The following is a 23,460-nucleotide window of genomic DNA, read 5'->3' on the forward strand; positions in this document are numbered from 1 at the left end:
ATGCTACAGTACCTACAGCTTGCATTGCACTTCCACAATGCATCAGATTTTTGCTACTACATCCAGATGGGCTGCTGATTTCCTACATAGTTAGTAACTAACAATAGTTAGCAATAAGGGGGGAAAATATTTGTAGTTTATAGTGTAATTTTAGATTTTTTTGTTTGGGTATATCCAAAGTAACTTTCTCCTTTCTCTGACACTTTCTCCTTTCCCCCATCTTTGACTCTATCTCTAGTGCTTTACCTCAGCTATCATTATCATTCCTAATAGTAGAAAACTTCTGACAGACTTTAATGTGGTATTAGTGTCTTTTTTTTTTTTTTTTTTTTTTTTTTTTTTTTTTTTTTTTTTTGACTTCTGGTCAGCCATCACTTGGGAAAACTTTAGTTCTTCCATAAAATTCTCATGTTTGGAGTCAACTGCCCTCATATTTATCGTTTTCAGATTTTATAGTTCTGAAAATTTAAGATAAAAAAGGACTTAGAAACTATTTCTATAGAAGCTGTGTTTTGAATGCTTTTCAGACAGGTAAGACACCCTTTATAATTTGAGCCTAGGTCTTAGATTTAATTTAAAAATATTCAGTAAACTACTAGTGAAGGAATATATGCATATATGTTTTGGTTTGGTTTGGTTTTCTTAGCTTTTCCATACACTTTCTACCCATTGAATTAATTCGATAACAGGTAGAAAAGAGTCCAAATATTATCTTTTTTACCACTGATCATAAGAATTAGAAATCCACAATATGAATTCCTCCAGCCATTTCCAAGGCCTTAAAAAGCTTCAGGTAAACTGGGCTGAATAAAATATAACCAAAATATTTTATTCAGTCCTCTATTCAATTATATGAAACAACAAAATGAAGACAAAATGGACATCATATGATGTGATTTTCAGTTTCCATCTAGTTGCTAAACTTTGCTTCCCAGAAAGCATTCACTTTAGGAAATGGGTGCCAAGAAATGGTTTTGGATTATCTTTTTCCCTTCATATGTATAGAAATTCAGCTTTTTCCAGCATGTGAATGGAACTGAAAAAGACTTATGGAAGCATAATGTGCTCAGAATGCACATTATATGTCTGATCAGGGTGAAATTGTTCATGGAAAGACCTTCCTATGCCAGTGCAGCATCCGTGGATCCAGAACTGCACTCGTGCAGATGGGGCTCTGAAGAAAAGAGTGACTTTCAAATTCATCATTTTTATCTCCTTAATGAATATTCTCAGAAAGGAAAATCTAATGAAATTTAATTACCTGATTTCACAGGATTTTTTATGCCAGTAAGCACTTGGCCTTTTTGTTGAGGCTTTATTATTCTCAAACACAATGCTATATGATGCCCATGCAGATGAAACACTAACACAGATGATAATTTAAAACTGTCCTTATTATTCCTCATAAGAACTTCAATAAATCATTATAGTATTATCATTATTTAGACTTGTTTCAAGAAGGCTTCAACCTTCATGTTTCAAAATTAGGTCAGACTTTCTCTAAGCCCAGGTTATTTTATGTGTTCTGAAAATGTCATGAAATTTTCACTGCTATATATCTTCCTAGTGCTAATTTACCACCAGAACCATATGTTCTTAATCTTAGATTACAGCTGTATAAAACACTCAAAATTGTATTCATTAAAAGTCTGCCTGTGGTTAGGTCAGCCTATCTATATTTATTTTACGGATGAGGTAGGGTTCATATTCTATTGCAAGTCATTTAGTAGAGACTGAAGCACACATAGGAATGGCACAGAGGAACTGAGAAGAAAAGAAATTTTTTGTCCATGAAAGGAGAGTTCATATTCTTATTCAAAGAAATGTGTGTACTTTAAACATTTCCTACACTCCCAAAATATAACTTAAATATTGGCACAGAAATAAAATGCCAAAGGTGATGTTTCAGAGTTCCCATTTCTCTTCACAAATACTCAGGGTTAGAGTTTTAGTTCTTTTTAAAAAATTGGAGAAAAATACTGTCAAATACACTGAAGGAAAAAAAAAAATAAATTGAAAAACATCTGGCAAAACCAAGTATTTTGAACATGTCATCTTGTGGTTGACTGTCCTATTCTCCTATTCTCAAGATGGTGCATGAGATATATGAGATGTGAGATGCTTGCATATATGTTGCTATATGTGAGAATGCTCTTTGAAGGAAATCCGGGGTGTCGTGTGTTACAAGAAATGCCATGCAGTAACGTTAATTTCTTTTTGCTGTTGTTTAAGCAAGTTAAATAGATACATAAAACTTACATGAGTTGTTGGCACGCAAGTTATGGCTTCCTGGGGACTGCAGCAAGTTACTGAAACCTTTTTGAAATGATGTCAGGATTTTCTGTAATTGAATATGCATATTTTACATGTTGGAGGCTGAAACACACTTTTTTTTGGCAGGCTTTTTCAACAGATGCACATGCTGGGGCCCTATTCTAGGAGGTCTTACAGCATACATAAGTCAATATTTGTGCATAATTTATAAAACTGAGCAGTGGAACATGTCTTTTCCATCAAATTTACACGATCGTATTTCCCTCACTTTGTTTTATGCTTAAGGAAAACAGGATGTAGAAGCCCCAAAGACATCAAGTTGTAAATAATAATAATAATAATAATAAATTAAAATTTAGGATGAGGAACTAAACATTAGCTAATTCTAGTAGAAATTGACTTTTTTTTTCTGAGGAAAATTACAAATGGAAAACAGAAACAATGGAGAGTATTGAAAACTTGTAATTAGTCTTTCAATCCATACTCTCAACTCTGTGAACGTTTCTCTTTAATTAACCCATCTTTCAATTTCTTTCAGGTTTTGATGAAAAAGATATGCATAGGTAAGGGTGTACTGAGCACAATGCATTTTCAAAACATGTCTAAAGTCTTCATAATATTAGTTAAAGAGTTGCCCCTGCATCCTCTAGTTCTTTATCTTGCCTGCATGCATTCCAACTATAAGAAAGGGAAGGAAGACAATTAACATCCTTGTGGGGAAAATGAAGTTGCTGTGTCTCAAACACGATGCTATAGTCACTGAAGGTCACTGAATTCAGTCTGCTAATTTCTGGTACTTTCACAGTGAAATCCATTGAAAAAATAATTAATTTAATATATCATCAGCCATTTTCTGTAAAGAGCAAAGGTTGAGTAGATATTAAGACAAACAATGCTTGACTTCTTTGACTTGCTGTGAAATTATCAGCAATGAAAATAAGCCATGCAAACTAAATGAAACTTGAAAGAGAGTAAAGCTCTGTGAGGATAGTATTGTTTTAATGGATCTCCTATATGTTTATAAGCAAAAAATGAGCCATATGATGCTGGGCAGACAATCAATAAATATAATTAATATCAGCAATATCCAGTGATGCAATGTACAGGATGCAATACCTTTTCTTTGCAATTAAAAAAAATTTATCACAGCTATTTAGTAATTTTCTAAATATCAAGCCACCTAGAAGTCACTACAAACCAGAAAACCTAAGATTCATTCATGAGGACTTGAGTAAAAAATCAGATCTTGTCAAATGCAGGGAAAGTTAATTGTTTCACTGAAAACTGAGAGGAAATTCAGTCATTTCAATTTAGATTTGCTTTTACCATGGAGATTTATTTATACAAGCCCAGTTTCTAGTTTGGCCATTGTTTTATACACTGAATAGGGAAAATCTGGTAACAAAGATTTATTGCTCCTCAGATAATGAACATTAACTCTGACTGCTTCACAAGGAGTTGATCCTATTGCATAATGAAAAGAACTATTCTGGTGACAAGCTTGGGATGCCAATTTTAGTAAGTTTTCAGTTAAAAAAAATAATTTAGATTTGGACATGAATGACCTGAAATAATCAGGTTCAAGCTTTTAAATTTTTGGCTCCTCTCATAAAATATGAGGATATAAAACCACATGATATGAGGATATAAAGCCATATAACTTCAATATGAGGAAGTAGAGGTATTTTATAAAATACACAAGATCTAGTGCTGCTGTGGGCATTTTACCTATGAGGGAGCTGACTCATAATGAGCTACATAATGACTCCAGATCACACTGTAAAATCTGTGACTGTCAGGAATACAAACTAGAGGCTGTCACTAATTATAGCCACCAGGCCACATTCCCATTAGTCAAAAGACTTTTCTTCTTAGGAAAGAACTTTGGATATTGATGCTAACAAAATATTATTTTTCAAAAATCCTGTCTTGGTATGATTAAGTGAATAAGTGGGAAAAGAGACCAAGTCTTAAAAACAGCTCTCACATTCCTGGCAACTTTTATTGGTGTTCTACTGGAGACACTGCCTTTGACTGCTGTCATAAATTTTAAAAAAAAAATATATATATTATGGCACCAAGGATAGATTTTACCTATACAGCAATGAACTTTCTTATATAATAGAACCAAGATTCAGCTTTATCAACCATATCATAACACAAACAAATAGAATAATGAGTCTAAGGGCAATTTTTCAGTATGCAGATGTGATTAAATTGGGTGGAACATCAAGTAATGAAGAGCAATAAAGGAGGACTTGAATCACTGAAGAAATATGCCTGAGATAATTTATTTTAAATAGACTTTGACAAAGACAGATGTATCGTTAGGTGCTAGAAGAAAAGAAACTTCATTTGTGTGAATGGACTGGTACAGAAGACTTTTCATTTCAGACAGATAATTCACACCTCCTACCAATACCCCATACAGTGCAGTGTGTATATATATATATTACATATATTTTATAAAGCTGTACTTTGTATATAAATATTGTTCTGGGGCAACTGTAAAATGAAATGAAAGTCTGTGAAGTATCAAAAGAAAGCAAAAGGAAAGGGAAGAAAAGAACAAACCCAGAGGAATGAGTAGGGAAAACTAGAAGTACTGAGTATTTCAAGTTCTTTTGAAATCTTCAAAGGTAGACTCAAAAACAGATTGAAGAGAAGAATCCTGCTTTATTAGGAAGATTCAGTAGATTAAATACTCGCTTCTTTTCTCTGTCTAAATCCATATTATTCTTTGTAAGATTACTGAGTTGTAGTTTCTCTTTCAAATGGAAAAATGTTGCTAAATGTTACCTTTGGAAATGCATCAGCTTTCTCCTCTCTCTCCATTTTTCTCCGCTTCCTTCCCTATAATTTAGAAGTTTGTTAAATTTAAGCCTCAACAGAAATAGTGTTTGCAAGTTCTATAAAGATAAGCATTTCAGACTTCAGCTGCTTGCAAAGCTTGAACAAAAGTAGCCTAGAAAACTCATTGAAATGAACAGCCTGTACTATGCACATATACCAGAGTGTATACTGGCATCCTATTGAAGATATGCATTTGGTGACAGCTAGCCTATATGTTGAGAGGTAATTTTATTCACAAAGGGCATTTCAGTCACTCTAGAAGGCCTTTTTTTTTTTTTTTTTCCTTTTTTTTCTTTTTTTTTTTTTTTCTTTTTTTCCTTTTTAATTACCCAGATTGTCTCTAGCTGCAGTCATATTCTCCCTCTTAATTTACCACAGTCACCACCCCTGGCCTGAATCCAACCCCAATTTAACAATTTATTTTACAGTCAGAGTGAGCTATCTTAATCAGTTCCTCTCTCTTGTCTCTTCAGCCTGATATCTGAGCAATAACCACAAATGAAACCCAATGTTAAATCTGTGCCAATGCCTCCTTCTCCCATAGAGCACTCAGAGAAAATGGATTCAGAAAAGGAGCACTGTCATTTTTTCACATCCATTAAGTTCATCAGGTTTCTGAAATATAAATTTAAAATCCCCAAAGGAAATTAAATAAGCAAGAGCTATAATACACCCTTGGTTTGGTCTGTGTGTGAGAGCAATTCCGAAAATTATTGAAACATAATGTAAAGTAGAAGAATGACATTTGTTTTCCAGTTTTACTTTTAATTTCCTGAGACTTTAATGCATCGTCTGCTTGTTAAAGCTCTCCAGGTATCTGTGCACTAAGCCAGCAGAAAGCCAGATAAGTGTTAGAGCTTTAATTTTCTGTGAATGAAATGAAATGAGTGAAATGTTAAACATAACAGAATTTATGCTATATATTAATTCTTGTCCTTTCTTTGCTGGGGGACTTAAAATGACAGTTCTTTATGTTTGAGGCTTTCATTGATAGAAAATGACTGCTGTATTTAAAGCAGTAGAGGGTAAACAAACCCTGCCTGTCTCATTTTGTCTCTTTCATTCAAAATAAATTTAACCACAAGGAAACTAGTTTTTATTTTGTCTCTGATTCTGAAGTCTACCAGTTCCCAAAGGAAGAAGAATCAGTATTTTTTTGTCAATAATGCCAACACTCTGCAATATTTTTTAGGCATTATTACGATATTATATATTAATTTGTACAAAATGGTTGAAATTAAAGTTTAATTTGACTAAAGAGCTGATTATGCAAAAGTATGCAACTATCAAGTATCCATAGTAGTGAAATACTTTGAAAATCATAAAATATAATTTAATAGAGACAAGACCAGTAGATAAAAATAATTTGAACTGACATAAAATAACCAGTTATCTCACCACTATCTTGACATTAGTACAATATTTCTTCAGGATTTCTGGTATGTCTCAGGAAGCCAAATACACATCCAGAAAAACAGCATGAAGTAAATAGGACCAGTCACATTATACACTGATTATATATGTATTTTCCATCAAGAAATATTATTTCTATTGGATTTTAGCAGGGATATTTTACTGCGAGAGCATTTTTGAAAGGGAACCTCAATTGTAGAATTAATAAAATCTCGAATAAACATATCTTGCAAGACACATGATAAAAGAGAATTAAAAATTACTACAACCAGGTCATGGCTGTAAAATTTAATATTGTTTTGAATCCGTGAAACAAAGTCCAACCATAGAAGGGTTGGGTGCAAGCAGACTTTTACTTGACAATTGGCACAAGCAAAACTATAGAGCCAGGCAAAAAAGGGAGAGAGGAAAAAAAGATATATGAGAGAGAGAAAAAAAAAAAAGTGAAGAAAAAGGGTAACAAAGTAGGAAGAAAGAATGAGAGAGAGAGAGAGAGAGAGAGAGTGTCTTCACCAGGGGTGCAGCTGTCCAGTGAGTTTCTTCAAGATGCTGCAGATCCTGGACAGGGTCTGATGCAAGATGGAGGTGGGTCAAGAGATGACCAAACAGCCACAGCATGGACAGCCAGATATACCTCTGAGTTGCTTTTGTCCCAAAGGGGCAGCTGTCAGTCAGCTGCCACAGAAGCCATTGGGTCATTGGCATCAGAGCCAAGGCAAACAGGCTGCCTGGAGGGGGGGCTTCCAGCACACAGGTCTGATCTCTTTCCAGGTATCCTCCACCATTCCAGCCACCTTACCCAGGTACATCAGCATCGGTACAACCAAGGTGGCTTCCTCCACCCTGGCCAGGGTAATCCTGCCTGGAGGGACATCCCAGCACTGCAGGCCCTCAGAAAAGGGGAGCAGTCTCCACCCAGCCCTTAGTTCTTAGTTTTTATCTCTTTCTGGGTGTCACCCCCAGCTCAGCTCTGGCCTGTCCAGGTCCTCAACCCTAGCCTCAGCCTCAAATATTCACTTTTAAATTGTTCTTTTGAGACAATTTCAAATCAGTGAGATCAGACTCTCATGCTGTGCTTAAGTACTACTGATTTTCCCAAGCCATTGTATCCCTTTGTTTCTTTTCATACCCTCTCTGCATCTGTTGGCTAATCTGATAAGGCTTAGACTGTTGAGATTGTCTTTTTTGCTGTTTTGCATATGTCTGGTTTATTTATTTGATGTATAGACATATATTTCTAAGAGCAATTATTAGAAGCAGTGATGTTGAACCACATGTTGTGGTGCTTTTCAATTTTCTCTCTTTTCTAATATGCAAATGTATGAAGTCAGAGGGAGAAGACTGCAACAATTCAAAATCATATGATTTATATCAGAGAGAGTGCCAATGAGTCACTCTATTTTGGGTAAATTCACTGGCTGGTTTATGTTTGGGATTTAAATATATTAGCAATGAGAGTGGAAACCAAAGGAAGCCATTAGATTGCTTCATTAAGTGTCTTTTTTTTTTTTTTTTCCTTCCACAAATAAAGAATTTTTCATCACTCTATAAAATCAAAGAAATCTGACCAAAGAGTTCTGTTATGAGCTATTGAATACCTGAAGTTAATAAAGACACACTGATTTCTGTCAACCAAAGATACAAAACCAAGCTGTGTTCAACAGCTTGATAAGTGACAGACATAGTCCCAGACTGGTTACTCAAGTGCCATTGTAAGTACAGCACTCTGACCACACCATATCCATGGTCATAGAAAATTATACTTAATAAATTCTTTATTAACCCAAATATACTCATAATGTTCAGCTAGAAAATTAAATGGATCCTTCCCACCCTCCAAGTTTTAATCTTCTATCTCTGAAGCAATAGTTTTAAACGACCCAAAAAAAAATCATTGGCTTTCAAGAGCCAGCTGCAGGATTTGCTGTGATCCTGCTCTGGATGTCCTGGTTAACCACCTGCTCAGCCACCTGGCTAAACTAACACATCACTGAGTCATGTGAATGAAGCTCTAAGATTCTTTGTACAACTGCTGAAGCAAATATCAGGGTCAGTACCACACGTTATCCTTTTCTGAAAGTGGTATGAGAGTATATTATATAGTACAGATGTTAAACATGTTTCTCCAAGTGAGGTATCCCAGCTTGGCTTTCTTTTAAAACTATTGTCATTGTTTTTACTTATGCTACTATTATTAGTATTAATATTAATATTATTATAGTAAGAAATAGCATAATTTCTATGCTAACTCGATCCCAAAAAAAGTTATTTTCAAACACCTTCAAACAAACTTTGTTTTCAGATGCATGTCCCTCTGGACAGAATATGCTACTGAGGGAAATCCTTAAGTATTTCTGATTTGCTGTGTATATAGGAGAGAACCCAGCCCAGATTCTCAAGGTTTTCTGTCCTCTTAATTCTAGCACATGACTGCTTCACAGCACTACAAAAGGTTTTTTAGCTCAGGGAGGAGTGAGTGAGGACCTTAGTTCCTTTTTGAACAGACATCACATTCATTTTCCCCCTCAGATCCTTGGTACAATAAAAAGAACATTTTTACCTTTTTTTTTTTTTTTTTTTCCCCATAATAAATATTGTTTTGTTTTGATAATAGCTGGAGGGTATCTGTCAGTTTGTAGTATGATCTTGGGAATAAAAGCAGCATCCACTCTCTTGTAAAATAGAAAATAAAACTGCTCAATTTATAAAGCTCCCTGAGGCACTGGGGTTGAATATTCAAATAAATTCAGAAAGCAAGTTTTAAATATACCTTCAAGAGCCACAGTGCTTGCTCCTAAATCCTATGTTTGCTGGCTATGGCAAAAAGAATCTGTCATATTGTTCACTTTAGACTACGAAAATGAAAAAGAAAAAAATCAAACCCCAAAAAAACCCAAAAAAACCAAGAGACCTTGGAAACTCATTATAACACCTTAGGCTATGAAGATAAAAACATTTCCAATACTTGATGATGCTTAGATGAGTAATCAGCATGTTGCTCAATAGAAGACCATAGAAGTTGCTAATTAGTATGCTTTCAGGGTGATTAATACTGGTAGTCAGAAGTGTGTTTTGCTGGGATCCTTGATAAGAATTTACATGTTTATTATTTTTGATTGACATAGATAAACAAATGCAATCACATTTATTACTATCTTCTTTTTATTTACACTTTTGTTGCTGCTCAGAGACTTCCAGGAACATGGAAAACATTTTTTAATAATGAAAACACTAGGGAATTTCACAAAATAGAGGCTTATAAGATTTGCTTTCTGATTCTTTTTTAATTGCCTGTTTGATACTAAAGTACATTCACTTTGAAATCTCTAGTACAAAGATTCGCAATATTAATAGCCTCAAGCTACTTTAGTCTGTCCTTATGGAGCCTGAGTTTGGGCAAATGTTCTCCTCCCCACCCTTAGTTTTGTAGTTAACCAGTAGTTTAACAAGGAATTTGACCAGAATATCTTCCTCTATAAAAATTCTTTTATAAATAATTGTGTAAAATATAAATATAGAAGACATGCAGCAGAAATATCAATTATTAAGAGGAAGTAATTAAATGAAAGGCTGGACTACACTGGGAAGAACAGTGAAACATCTTAATTTTCAATGGAATCATGAACATATCTATTATTTGCAACAAAATATTTCCACGCATGAAGCCATGCAGCTCTCTAAGAGAGACTTTATGTTACTAGAGCTGAATGTTACCTTCATAAAACTTGAGAAACCATGGCCACTGGTTCCACAAAAGGTCTGGAAACCTGAAGCTATGCTGTAGGTCAGAAGATGATTGATGTCAATATGCTGAGCTAAGACTTTCTTTTTGATGTATATCCACAGATCTTTCACCAATCACAACACAGGGAGATGCAATGCACTCAACCTGAGGTTTTTCATTGACTTCAATGAAACAGGGATTTTGCTTAAATTTCATTTCAGCATTTCCTCATACTCACCCCTCATCTGCTCCAGCACATCTGGAGGTGTCTCTTGTGACAAATTATTTTATTGTGGGTCCATTACTATTAGGATACACTGAAGGCTGAGTTGATAGCACCTAACCCAATGAGGGTATTGGTGGGGAAAGTTCTGTCGTTCTGACACATTGACCATGGTGACACTGACCCAATCTCACAGGATATGCCACAGACGCTCAAGAGACTCAAGCAGCCTATCGTGCAACACCAACACCTCACCAGAACTGATATTGAACTGATATTGTGATAATCACAAGGTTATGGACACCTTGGTTGCCAGTGCTGCCATCAGGACAGTATCTATACACCTTACTATCATGCCCATCTTAGAAGGTTCACACTTGCTAAGGAATGCAGGTATGGAAATGTGTTAAGTCATCATCAGAACTGCTGTCTCCTGCCTTCCCAGACTATCAAGACACTCTGGCCATTGCTCAATGGAGGTGACATCTTCCAACTCAGACACAGAAGACAGTGCTCTAAAGCAAAATTCAGCCCTGGATTATTTTTGTTCCGTCACAATATCCTTGTCTGGGGTATCTATGCCTTCCTCTAAGCATTCTCTGAAACAACCTCCTCCTTCTCTACCCTCTTCCAGACTGACAAAGCATTCTGCCACACTAAGGTGACTGGAGATGCACTGGCATCATCACCAGATGTAGCCCATGCTACTCTGCGTTCTACACCACAGGGTGCATGTGGTGTACACAGCTCACCTGAGAGGGACTTCCAGGCTCAGGCCAGGCAGGTGACAGAATCTGGGAGATGAGCAATCTTCTTGAAAATGCTTTCTCTAATAGACTGCACACCCAAATCTGGCACTGGAGCCAAGAGTTGCCTCACTGCAGAAACCTCCAGAAGTAAACAATGAAGCTTCTGTGTCCCCATTTGAAAGACTACAGAACAAGACACAATATAGAGCATGGGAGCAACCACAAATTACTTATGAAAGTATAATTAAGCCATGTTCTTCTGAATAATTTATATCTGCATGTATGCACTTACAGGCACTTTTCTGGACTTATTTCTTCCAAGCGCCTTTTGGGACAGGCGAAAACCCCAACAGATTGAGCTGATGGAATGGGAGTTCAGTCTAAAGATGGAGCTGAATGCTCAATATGCAGTACTTGTCTTCAAACAGCAGTAGCTGACCAGTATTTTGAGATGGATACATTTTATTTATTTTTTTTAATATTGCATTAGCTAAATAGGAATGCATGAACTGTAGCAAATATTCTCTGATTACGATTTTTAATTATAATGGGTGAAACTTAGTATCTGAATTGGATACTATAAATAGAGATCTACTCCCATACAGTTATTTATTGACCAGTCTATTGAGTGAAATATTTGTATTGTTTACACAATGCTGATTGTTCACTTTTCCTTTGTTCCAGGAACTCAAAATAAAGACCTGATATTTTCTGTATTTCTCTTGATTGCTTCCAGATATTTCAGTGTATGCTTTTGTTATTTTGGGTAGTCTTTGTGCAGTATGAAGGCTGATTTATCTGCAACAGACCCACAGAGGGAGAAGTCTCATCAGGCACTTGGGAGAGAAAGTACACTTTTCACAAATGAACTGTTAATTTCTTTCCCATTTCAGCACCCATGTACTCAGGGACACTGGAGCAGTTGTGATGAGAATGATGGATGCTGCAAGCAGCTTTCCACAGAACTCCTGCAATATTAAAAGGTCACAGAGTGAAGAAAATCTGTCTCTCTTCTGGCAGAGACAATGTTACCCTGGCATGGCCATCATACCAACAAATAGCTTTATGCTCATCTAACACAAAATCCTAAAACTATTTCTAGAATACTTTTTCATCATTTTTATAAAGCTTTTATTTCTTTAAATCTTTAAGAGTTGGATGTGTTGCTATTGTGCTTCATTACCCTTGTGTTCAAAATTTGTTGTCAATGTATTTGTATACTTATAATCTTTTATTATACATATTTTACACCCCTCAAGTATCCAGGTGTCACAAGTATTTCCATGCAGTCAATGAATTCATTCTTTTTTTTAACCACTCATTGTTCTGTATCATATCTATACCTATAACCTCAACAAAGACAATTTTATTTTTATGCTTTTTGTCAACTATACTTTGAGAACAATAATTTCAGTTGGTGTTATACATGAAAAGTTTCTATTCATTACCTTCATTTTGATCATCCAGTCCCAAAATCATGAAGGTAATCAGTTGACTCTAAGTTGGTTTTGGATTTGTGGTCACCAAGAGATAGGGAGAGGGAAGAGAAATAGTGATTGGAAGCCAGGAGCAGTGAAATGTGGAATGCTGCTATGCATTTGCTAGTAATTGCACATAAATCATGGTTTTAATTCCCATCTGTCTTAAGATCATTAGAGAAGAAGGGTGTAAAATGACATGATATAAAATAGACTCAAACTTAAATGTTCTTCTGTCTACTTTACACTTTTCTTGGCTATTCACAAATAAAAACTCATTTTTATAATAAATTTAATGCTGCAACTATTGAAACAACTAGAGGGGGACTACAGCAGTACCAATTCACATTTAATGGATAAAAATAAAGTATCACTAACAAATCCAGGTGGATTTATAGCTTACGAATACAAGAGATCTACCTGGATAGAATCTCCACCAGTAGTCTGGCTTCTTTGATTCAGGGGCATAAATCTACAACTAAGAAATACTTTCCCTAACCTGGGCTATATCAGAAGACACCATAAGAAATCAGAATTAAAAAGATTCTTCAGTTGGCACGATCCTTTTCTACTGAACACTTTTAAAAATGATAAATGGTGTAAATATATATGCTTTAGCTTTCAAAGGGGAGATTAAATTTAATGTATAACTAAAATTTTCTGCCAGAATATACCTGGAGAAAACTAATGCTAATTATTATGAAGTATCTGATGTACAGTAGGTAGCCTCCTATTACTAGCCCCAACTTCTTTCCCATGAAAAGGACTCAGAACTATTTATGTCAGTAGATTCACAGGATATACATAATTTTATCCCGTATCCTCCTTTTTGAAGAAGGCATTTACTAAATCTAGAGAAACTACAAGAATTGTAACAAATAAGCTGAAAGACACACCATAGTCCCATTACATGGAGTGATTGGAAGAGTGACCCAAGAAGGTATCTTGGAAGATTTCTATAAAACCATGAAAGTATGAAAACAGCAAACCTAGAAAAAGATCAAAATGAAGATGTGCTAAGAGACATTATAAAGCAGCAAGGAAAAAAAAAACAAAAAACCAGGAAATAAGAGTGTTTTTTCATACAGTGTGTGGGTAACCTGCAAAGAAAATCTTTAAAGAAAATCTTCCCAGAAAGATGCAAGCTACAAGCACAAAAAGTAATTATGCGGAATTATTAAAGAAAAATCAGTCAGGAACTCCCTCAATTTCTTGAGCTAGTAGAGCATGTTTTTAAATAGGGCAACAGTATTACTCTTGCTTTTTTTTTTTTTTTTTCCCCCACCAAATATATGCTAAGGGCCTGATGTGGGTTTCCCTAAACATCTCCTATTTTCATTGACATGTATTGGCCTAGATCAAAACTTCATTTGACCAAATGCATCAGCTGTGCACATACAAGATGTAAATCAGTCAGACTCAGTAAGATATTCTGTCAGTTCATTTCTGTGCTCCTTCAGGTCTACTGTCTGCACTTAGAAAGTACTTAGTACAATTTCTATGGCACTTCATTTCATCAACCCTCAAAATTAACCCTTGTTGTTCAGAGAAAAACACATAGATTATATAAATCCTAAAGTTTCCTTCCCCTTTGACTATCCATGAAGTCTGCTAGCAAACGATCATTATTTTAAATGTTTTCAGACACACACAAAAATATTTTGGTTTACCACTTACCTAATATCTGCCTCTACATATGCAAGCTTCTGATTTAACTTGTTCTTTACAGCTTTTCTAATCTGAAGGTGTCTCCAAAAAAGACTAAAGAACTTTTACAGGAAGCTGCATTCCTTCCCTGCTCCCTGTCTTGTCCATTGGACTGAGAAAAAATAAGATTATCTTGGAAATAGCTGAAGTTTTAAAAGGAAATAAAGGGAATGGAAAAATAAAACACCATGTGACTAATTTTATTTTCTCTGGAAAACTGACTTCCCTGCATTGGGTGGAACTGACTCCCCTGCAATCAGTGGTAAAAATCCCATTGCCTTCATGTAGATCAGGTATTTATCTCTGAATTTCTGAGATTCAGAGATGGGTAGGTTTTATTATCAGATTTGTGTATCTGTTGAAAGGTTTTGCTAGTAGCTCATTGTACCTTCATAAAATTTGGTATGCTTAGGCTGAAAAAATTAATTCAATATGAAACTGCAAAAGAAGCAATGTCTGCCATTTTCCACATTTTTTGCAACTAGATCTCTGCAAACTTGTATAGTCTTTCTGAAATAGAGTCTGTATCTGAAAGAGCCCAATTTTCCCAAGGTCAGATTGCTCTGTGAACTGAGATATGATTTATGCATAGTAACATAGATCAAAAGTGTGTCAGAAGAAGGACATAATTATATGAGAAAAAAATATGAAAAAATAATGAGGTCGTTTCCTATTCAGGTATCTATATACAGGCCTTAATCCTTTCCACAGAAAGGAAGATAAGAATCATGAGTGCAGCAGAGTATTACAGATCCAATTTTATGTCTTGTCCTCTTGATTCTGAAACAAGGATTTTCTGGAAAAAATAATCACATTTTGGTCAGCACTGACCTTTCTCTCTGACTTTAGTAGGATATAAGTTAAGCCTCAGACACACATATAAATATAAATATAAAAATATAAATGTATGTAAGATGTGAATAGAGACTTCATAGGGATATAATACATGGTTGAGAGCAACCTTGTCTACAAGAATTACTGAGATGTATGAAAATCTCGATCATGTGAGATCATATGAGGATAAATAAAGAGATAGCAAAGGATTTTGTTAACACAACTGAAAAATATAAAATTTTAAATTCATGACATTAAGGCCATTCTTAAAATCCTCTAAGAACAGTATAATTTTAAAATGAAATATACAGGACTACACACTAAACGTAATTATGGGATACACACTAAACCTTTAAAGAGAACAAGTCAAGGACAAATCAAATAAAGTTATAATAAAGCAAACAAAACATTTTAGTAAGACAAATTTGAATAATTCCTAAATCTGATTAAAAACTGAATAATACTCAGTACTGTCAGAGGTGAGGTGAAGTAAACCCATAATGTATTTGGATAGTGGGGTTTATTTTAAAATCTGGCAGGTTCACATATAACCCACTCCATTACCTCATACACTTGCTCTTTGGCTACCCCTGCCACAAGTTCACTACACAACCAGTTCCAGCCCATAAAGTGGGGGATAACTCAGGGGAGTTGGGCAGAAATTTGTACCAGTACTTGCCATGCTGCTGCTTGCTGGTACCAGTCTTGGGTATCACAGCCAAGGTGTCTGAGCATCCCCCAGCTTTGTGTCTACGTGGCTTTAATCTCTGGCATCTTTCCCTACTTCCCAGCTCTTTTCTCCAGCCACAATCTTCTCCTTCTACTTGCTGGGCATCCCCTGTTTTGGTTTTTTTGTTTTGAAGACCACTTCTTCCTTTAGTGAATTCTTGTTCTCTGCATCACCTCTTCTTTTCAGGACCAAACACCTTCAGTTTTCCCAATCTAGACAGTCTAGGGAAGGAAGCACAGGCCTTCTAATTAATGTTTCTTTCTCAAGTCTCTTTCTCTGTTGGACCATTCAGAATATGGCACTTTTTTTTAGTCCTGGAGTGATAAAAATTAACAACCAGGCCACACCAGCTGCTGCTAGCAAGTGAAATCTGTTTGAGAGTTCAAAAGTTCAATTTTGGATGCTCACCCTTACCAAACATATACACTCCATTATTTTCTGTCTGGCAACATTCACAATTTGAGCTACATTTTTACCTAAAAGTGTGTTCTTTGATCACTTTCCTGCTGAAGTTTAACAGCGAGTGCTTCTTTCCATAGCTTTATAAGACCTACCCAACAGAGAAGAAAGAGCTGGAATGAACAAGAATATTTTATATTGCAAACATCTGCTATTTTATCATAACTGAATACATAGCACCCCTGGAGATCTAACTGTTAGATAGTAAATAAATCATCTTATGTAGTATAAAATTTATAGTCACAGAATGTTAGGTTTGAAAAGAAGGTTCATTTGCTTACTTAGTTCTCCCTCATGGATAGGAGAAGTAAACCATGTATTCTCTTGAGCTTTTTAGAGACAGGTTTTTACATATCTGTAATTTTAAAATTTCCATTACTTTTCCTGTAAGATTTTTCCATAATCTAGTATCTTGGAACATTAGTTTGGCATCAATAAATTTTTTTTCACATAACTACAGTGAAAGTATTGATGGTTGGTGTCTCCTCTTCAAGCTTGGTTTGTTTTAGCTGGTAAAATTTATGATATTGAAAACAAAAATGTCTGGTTTTGAAGCAGATACTCATTGTTGCATTCAGGCACAGCATACCTGAGTAGAATTGTCCTTCACAGGCTAAAGACTGCAGAAATCTGTGGGAAAAAAAGAAAATATTGGTGATCTTTCATCCTGAAGATACAAGAGCTGTAAGAGAATTCTTTGTGCATAAATTATTCTTCAGACAGATTGAAATCATATATGAAAGTCTGACACACTGATTCAATCCCTCTGCTTAGTACTGATAACTTGAAATATTAAAAAAATACGTACAATAACTGAACTATAAGAATTAATCATTGTCAATATTTCTTTCTTATGATGAGCTACAGATAATTTCCAATGAACTTCTCATCTCAAGATCTTGAGACTGATGATAGTTTTCATTGTGTGAGTTATAGATAACTCAAATAATTTCCTACACCCAGGGAAAAGAAAATTATTTGCATAGGAACTAGTCTGAACTTGACACCCAAATTAGGGCTTCTCCACCCCTTGAAAATTCAAAGCAGAGTTGGCTTCAAGGAGAGCACACGTAGCCAAAGAGGAGATGGCTTTCTGAACAATTTACATGGTTAAAAAAAATAAAACCCTTTTCTTCTTTGGGATGTGGACCCATAGTTTCTACTTCTCCAAAGCATGTCTTACTGATTAGAAACCTGAAAGTTGCCTGAACAAAGACTGAGGTCCTTACAGCCAGTAAAAGCTGAACAATTGTGCAATAAAAAAACAACCTGCAAGGGATGCTGGTTCTGCATCTTCCTGTTAAACAGAGAGCTGCGGAAGTGAGAGCACAATGCTGCTACTGCATGGTACTCATTAGGGGTATTTTAATGAAAAATGCAAAATCAAGCAAAGATGGAAGCCCAAAACTTTCATGGTTAAATGAGAGATTCTACCACAACTTTTGTCAGATTAATACAAATGTGTGTAATTTATTCATTTGTTCTCTGGTGACTTCTACTATCTGCCTGGAGCTGCACACATCATTTGGGACTAAAATATAAGAAAAAGAAAGAAAAAAAACCTGAAATCATATGATCATAATATCAAGATCATAGTATCAATACTGAAAGATATAAAAAAAATTAAATATATCAACAGAATTTATTTCATTGAAAGAAATACAGGGAAAAAATTAAGGACAAATAAAATTCATTACAGGAGAGAAGAAATACTGAAACCTATAGAAGCAGAGTCAACAATAAGACAAATAGGTATAAATATAGTATAAGGGCATTAAAATTAGTAGTATACTATGAAACAGGATATAAGAATTTATTTATTATTTATAATTTACATTTAGGACACATAACTACAAAAAAAAAAAATAATACTGGAAGAGAATTATGACAAAAAAAAAAAGTTTCTGCCTTTTCAAAAAAATATATTTTAATTCTTAAAGCCAGATAAAACTTTTTAAAGAAATGGTACCAGATCATTTTGAAACCTTCTGAGAAGATACTACAAGAACTAACTAAGGTTAATAACCTGCATCTTAAATCTTTCTGGGACCTCAAAGTAGCTGGTACGTTTGTAAAACAAAAACATATTGGCAGAGGCTTTTTTAAAATCAAACATATCTTTGCAATTTCTGTGCTATAGCACATCACAGCTGATTATATCATATTACATGTGTTGATGTAACCATAGCAATCAATAAATTCATTCTTGAAATTTGTAGGACACATGGATTCTCCAGACTGTTCAAACATTTGTTCTAGAAGCAATATTTTCTTTTTAAAAAATTGTTTCTTTTTAAAGGAAATGCATAATTTTCATAGAATATTCAGATGCTAAATGATTTCTCGTGCATATATAGGCCAATCTAATGTACTTATTTCATGCTTACATTTCTAATTTGCTGTTAATCAATCTGAAAAGTCCAATTTACTGTGCCTGCTATGCATGATGCCTGGCATTGATCAATTCACTACACACTCACGTACTACTTTAAAACGTGATCTGGAAAATATAAGCAGTCCTTCTCCAGGGAGCCAAGAGTCAAGATCCCTCAGAAGTACACCAGTGAGTGCTAAATTAGATTGTTTAATTATAAACATGGGTACAGGTTATTTGTAATCTCCAGAAATCATCCAGCAACATCTACACCAGGCAGAATCTGAAGTCACCCTTTCCAGGAAGAGCCCTGACCTATAATTTGTCTCTCTTGAGAAGATAATGAAAGATCAGATGATAAGGCTGAAGAAGGAATATTCAGATGCTAAGAATAAGTCTTTTATTGTATTTTGCAGTACAGATTTTTAAATGCCAGCATTTGTGTTGCTGCTAGTCATGCTAGTCCATAGCAGTACAATTATTTCAAGGAATATAAGGACAAATATACAAGTAATTGTATAGTAATGCCCAGAACCTGTGGGGTGGCAGCCAAGATGGCCACCAGATCTTTGGAAGCAGAAACATGGAATAGCTTTCTGGAACATGCTTTAGTTTGGTGGGACAAGAGCCACAAGAGCATTGGAGTTACTTCTCATTTCTTTTTGTGATCATGGCAAATATCTAAAGCCTAATACCTAATGATAATTTTTTATAAGCTTCTATGTGATCCGTGGCTGGAAAAAAATCTGATCACGTAGAAAATAAGGAAAAACTAGGCTTATTTATTCTGATCAAAGCTTACATGTAATTTATACCTTTCAAACAGCATGTGACAAGTGGGAATTGGACAATATACAAGTTCACTTCATCTCTTTTGTTTGACAACTAGACTAGGCATGAATCTCGGGGTAATTTTGATTAAAAATCCTTCTGGTAAAGTTTTCATGTTTGTTTTCTGAAGATGGTCTACTAAAATACTGGCTTAATTTTGACTTCTCCTAAATAATCCAAAATTCCCAATGCCTTCCTCTGCAGTTTCTATGCTATTGATTTGTTTTAACTACATTTCAAACCAAAGCAGTTCTAGTAACTGTAATATAAAGCAGTGGCTTAGAGTGTGTCGTGCCCAAAGAAGCTGTCTGAAATTAACAGGAGTGGCACCCTTACACTCAATATCTGAGACATAGCCATCATGTTATAAATCATTTAAGTGGTTAAAAAGTGTTTTGCAGGCAGGGCTGAAAAAAAAAATAAATAAACCAATGTTATTCTAGAGTTAGTGCATCTTACAAGGCCAAATAAAGGAGTGGTCTGTATCCATCACATAATGACATTATAAATCTTTGTACCTTGTGAGGCAATGACATGAAAAATTAGACTGAACAAGCCAGAGATGCACTATTTGTAAGCCTCAAAGGAAAGGTTAATGCAAGTTAAATATTGACATGTCAGCAATAAGGATTATAGCAATTATAAATTTGCACTAATGCCAGATGCTGTTTAATTATTATGTGACACTGACAGGTCAGCTTGGGAGATTGACAGCTGAAGGCATTTGCCTCATAGGAATTACTCAAGATCTTTGCAACAGACTCTGATCTCAGCTACACCAGTTCAATTCTGGACACAAATCTCCTCAAGTCAGGGGAGTTAATTCATTTTCCCAGGGGCAAAAGCAGAAGCTGCTACCATGTCACATCTATTCATTTTCCCTTGTGTCAGGAAAGTGAGTAAAGCATACAATAATATAATACAATAAGACCTTTCTCTTTTAAGTCACTCTTCTAAGAACAAGAGTAGAACATATGTAAATATTGTTAGCACCTTCCTGAGAAAAGGGGGGAAAAAGTCACAATGTGAGTTTCTACTCAAAATGGGAATGTTTTCATTAATCTCAGTAATAACCATTGAGCTTTTGAAAAGTGCACAGAAAGAAAAAAAACATGTAAGCAACATAGGAGAATTTCACTGTTTTTTAAGGAAAAATATCAAGTAGTGATTAAAGCTGGAGTATATCTGGAGTACAGGGAAAACAGTGCATTGAACCTCTCTGCTGAGTATCCTGGGTCTGATTAAATTATTTGTCTGGGAAAATTAATCCAGTGACATTTTGCTGCACTTGAATTGTTCACTAAGCAATCTAACATCTAAAGGCATGCTGAAATTATGGCAGTAAATGCCTGGAAATGACCAACACAAAGCCTGTGAATCAATTAAATTCTAATTAAGCTTTAACATACTCCATGAAAAGGATTTAACTTGAGCATAGATCTTATCTGAGTCCCTCTACACATTGGTGCTTTTCTGAAATACTCCATAAAATAGAAAATCAGGATAGTCATACCTTTTTACCCTTAAAATGTATGGGGAAAAAGCAAAAAAGAAATAAACAAACACCAAAAAACCCTAAAACCAAACCAAACAAACAAAACAAAAATAAAGAAAAGAAAAAAAGAAAAAAAGAAAAAAAACCCCAACCAAACCTGAACAACAAACAAGCAAACAACTTGATGATTTCAATGGGAAAAGAGAAAAAGCCTACTTACTTCTGACATTTCTAGATCTTATCTTTTCTATTTCCAGTAAAAAAGGACACCTGTCCCAAAGTCCTGTAGAGTTCCTGGTAAAAATTCATATTACTGTGGTTTGGGACAGTTATTAATCTGTTTAGCTGCAATAATATGTTTAATTCTACATATGGCAAATACAATGACATTCATCACATACATTTTTCTCAAATTTTTTGCTTCAGTTGCCTCAGATTGTTGAAGGAGCTGATAGCTGAGCCCCAGCATTAGTAAGTGGAACTGCATTTTAGTTCTCTACTATCACTAAAATCAGTAATGTTCAATGTTTGGGTTTTTTGTTTGGATGGATGGTTTGATTTGGTTGGGGTTTTTTATGTGGGTTGTTTTTTTTTTTAATTGAACTTTATAAATTTTATGGAAACGTATTGCTGAAAGCTTCTATATGCTTCTGTTTCTGTGTTTCCCTTCTTACACCTAGATTTATGAATTCACTAGTGGCACAGAATCCAGGTTTTAACCTTCCATAGGTTAACCTTCTGTAGCCTTCATTACAACTCTTCTTGTATTCTTGTCTTCCAATTGCACCCAAATGCAAAATTAAATTTCTTGTAAGATGAAACACATGAGTGACACATGACTGAACTCCAAAATATCTGACTTTAAGCATGAGTTGGCATGGTCCTTTCCTCTCTTCATTGATAACAGAATGCTTCACTTGTTAAAAAAGTTAAAAGCAACCTCCAAGAAGTTTCAAATGCAAAACTACGTCATGTCAACATTTCACAGTTAAAAAATTAAAACTGCCACACAAGGACCTTTGAGCTATAGATATGGGTCAAACTTCTGGTATAGGGTACAAAAAATGTATTTCACAGGTTCAGTATTGTAGAAAAAGAAGGCTACACAAAGTTCATAAAAGTAATTTGAGGCTACTTGCTCTGAATCAAAGCAGAGTGGTGACAGAGAGAGGATTCCCTTAAAAAAATGCACTTCTGATCCAAACTAGAACAGCAATGTAGACAAACCCTATAGTCTCATCCCACTGTGTTCTTCAAAATAAATGAGGAGCTGAATTGAGGCTTCATTCTGGCAGCATATTATACTGTATATATACTGTACTATACTGTACTACTACCGTTTCAGTAGTTTAACAGAGAGTATCTTAAAAAAACTTTCATATGATCAAAATGTAACAAGGAATTTGTATTATTATACAAGTTTCAGTGGTAGTTATTAGCCTAATGTTTACAAGTATGCTGATGGAATGGACTGAGTGCCCTCTCCAATCAGATAAAAAAATAGATTAATCAAATGACTGTGCCAGCTCTTTTTCTGCTGTGCCCAAGCTAACAGCAGCATCATTCAATTTAAAACAAATATATTTATAAGTGTATTTTTAATTAAATGGGGCAAGCTGTATTTTAGCTAAAATGTTTTCTCACATTGAATGCACAAATCCAATTTGTGCAGAAAACTAAAGACATTTCTCCAGTTTGAAGGCAGAGTTTTAAGCGAATTATGGCACGTATTTCAAGGGCAAACATCTTTAAAAGATTGACCAGCCTCAATTATGTTGTTAATTCCTGAGTGTGCTCATATGAAAAAAGTCATAACAAGATCCAAAGGGTTTGGCAACCAAGAGAGTGTTTCTGCACCTGGCATCGAACATGCTCTGCATGACAAGCAGGCAGAAAAGTAGTAGTCTGCATTTTTCTGGAGCACTTCACCCTGGTATAACAGTAGAGGGAAGTGCCATGATAAACTTTCCAGGCAAGCGAAGAGTTTTCACTAATGTCCAATTTGGAAGACAATTGTCATCAAAACTGCTTGCAGCAAGTTAATTTTTTATGCAAAAGTCACAAACGTCCAGTAACCATGAGCACATCTTCAGAGTAGTTCTTACAATCTACACTCAGTTTCCCAAGGGTCAGTTTTGGTTTTGTTGTTGCCTTATGAGTTTCATATTTTTTCAAGAGTAAGTAGGTATCTGCTATTTGGTAGTTACAGGATTAACACCAAAACAATTTCATACAGAGACAAAATAAAATTATTGCTGCTTTTGTGGTTTTAATTCTAAGTACACTAAGTAGGTATTTTTAGAAGATCGTGAAATC

Source organism: Heliangelus exortis, chromosome 4 (genome assembly GCF_036169615.1).
Source record: "Heliangelus exortis chromosome 4, bHelExo1.hap1, whole genome shotgun sequence".
Taxonomy (NCBI): domain Eukaryota; kingdom Metazoa; phylum Chordata; class Aves; order Apodiformes; family Trochilidae; genus Heliangelus; species Heliangelus exortis.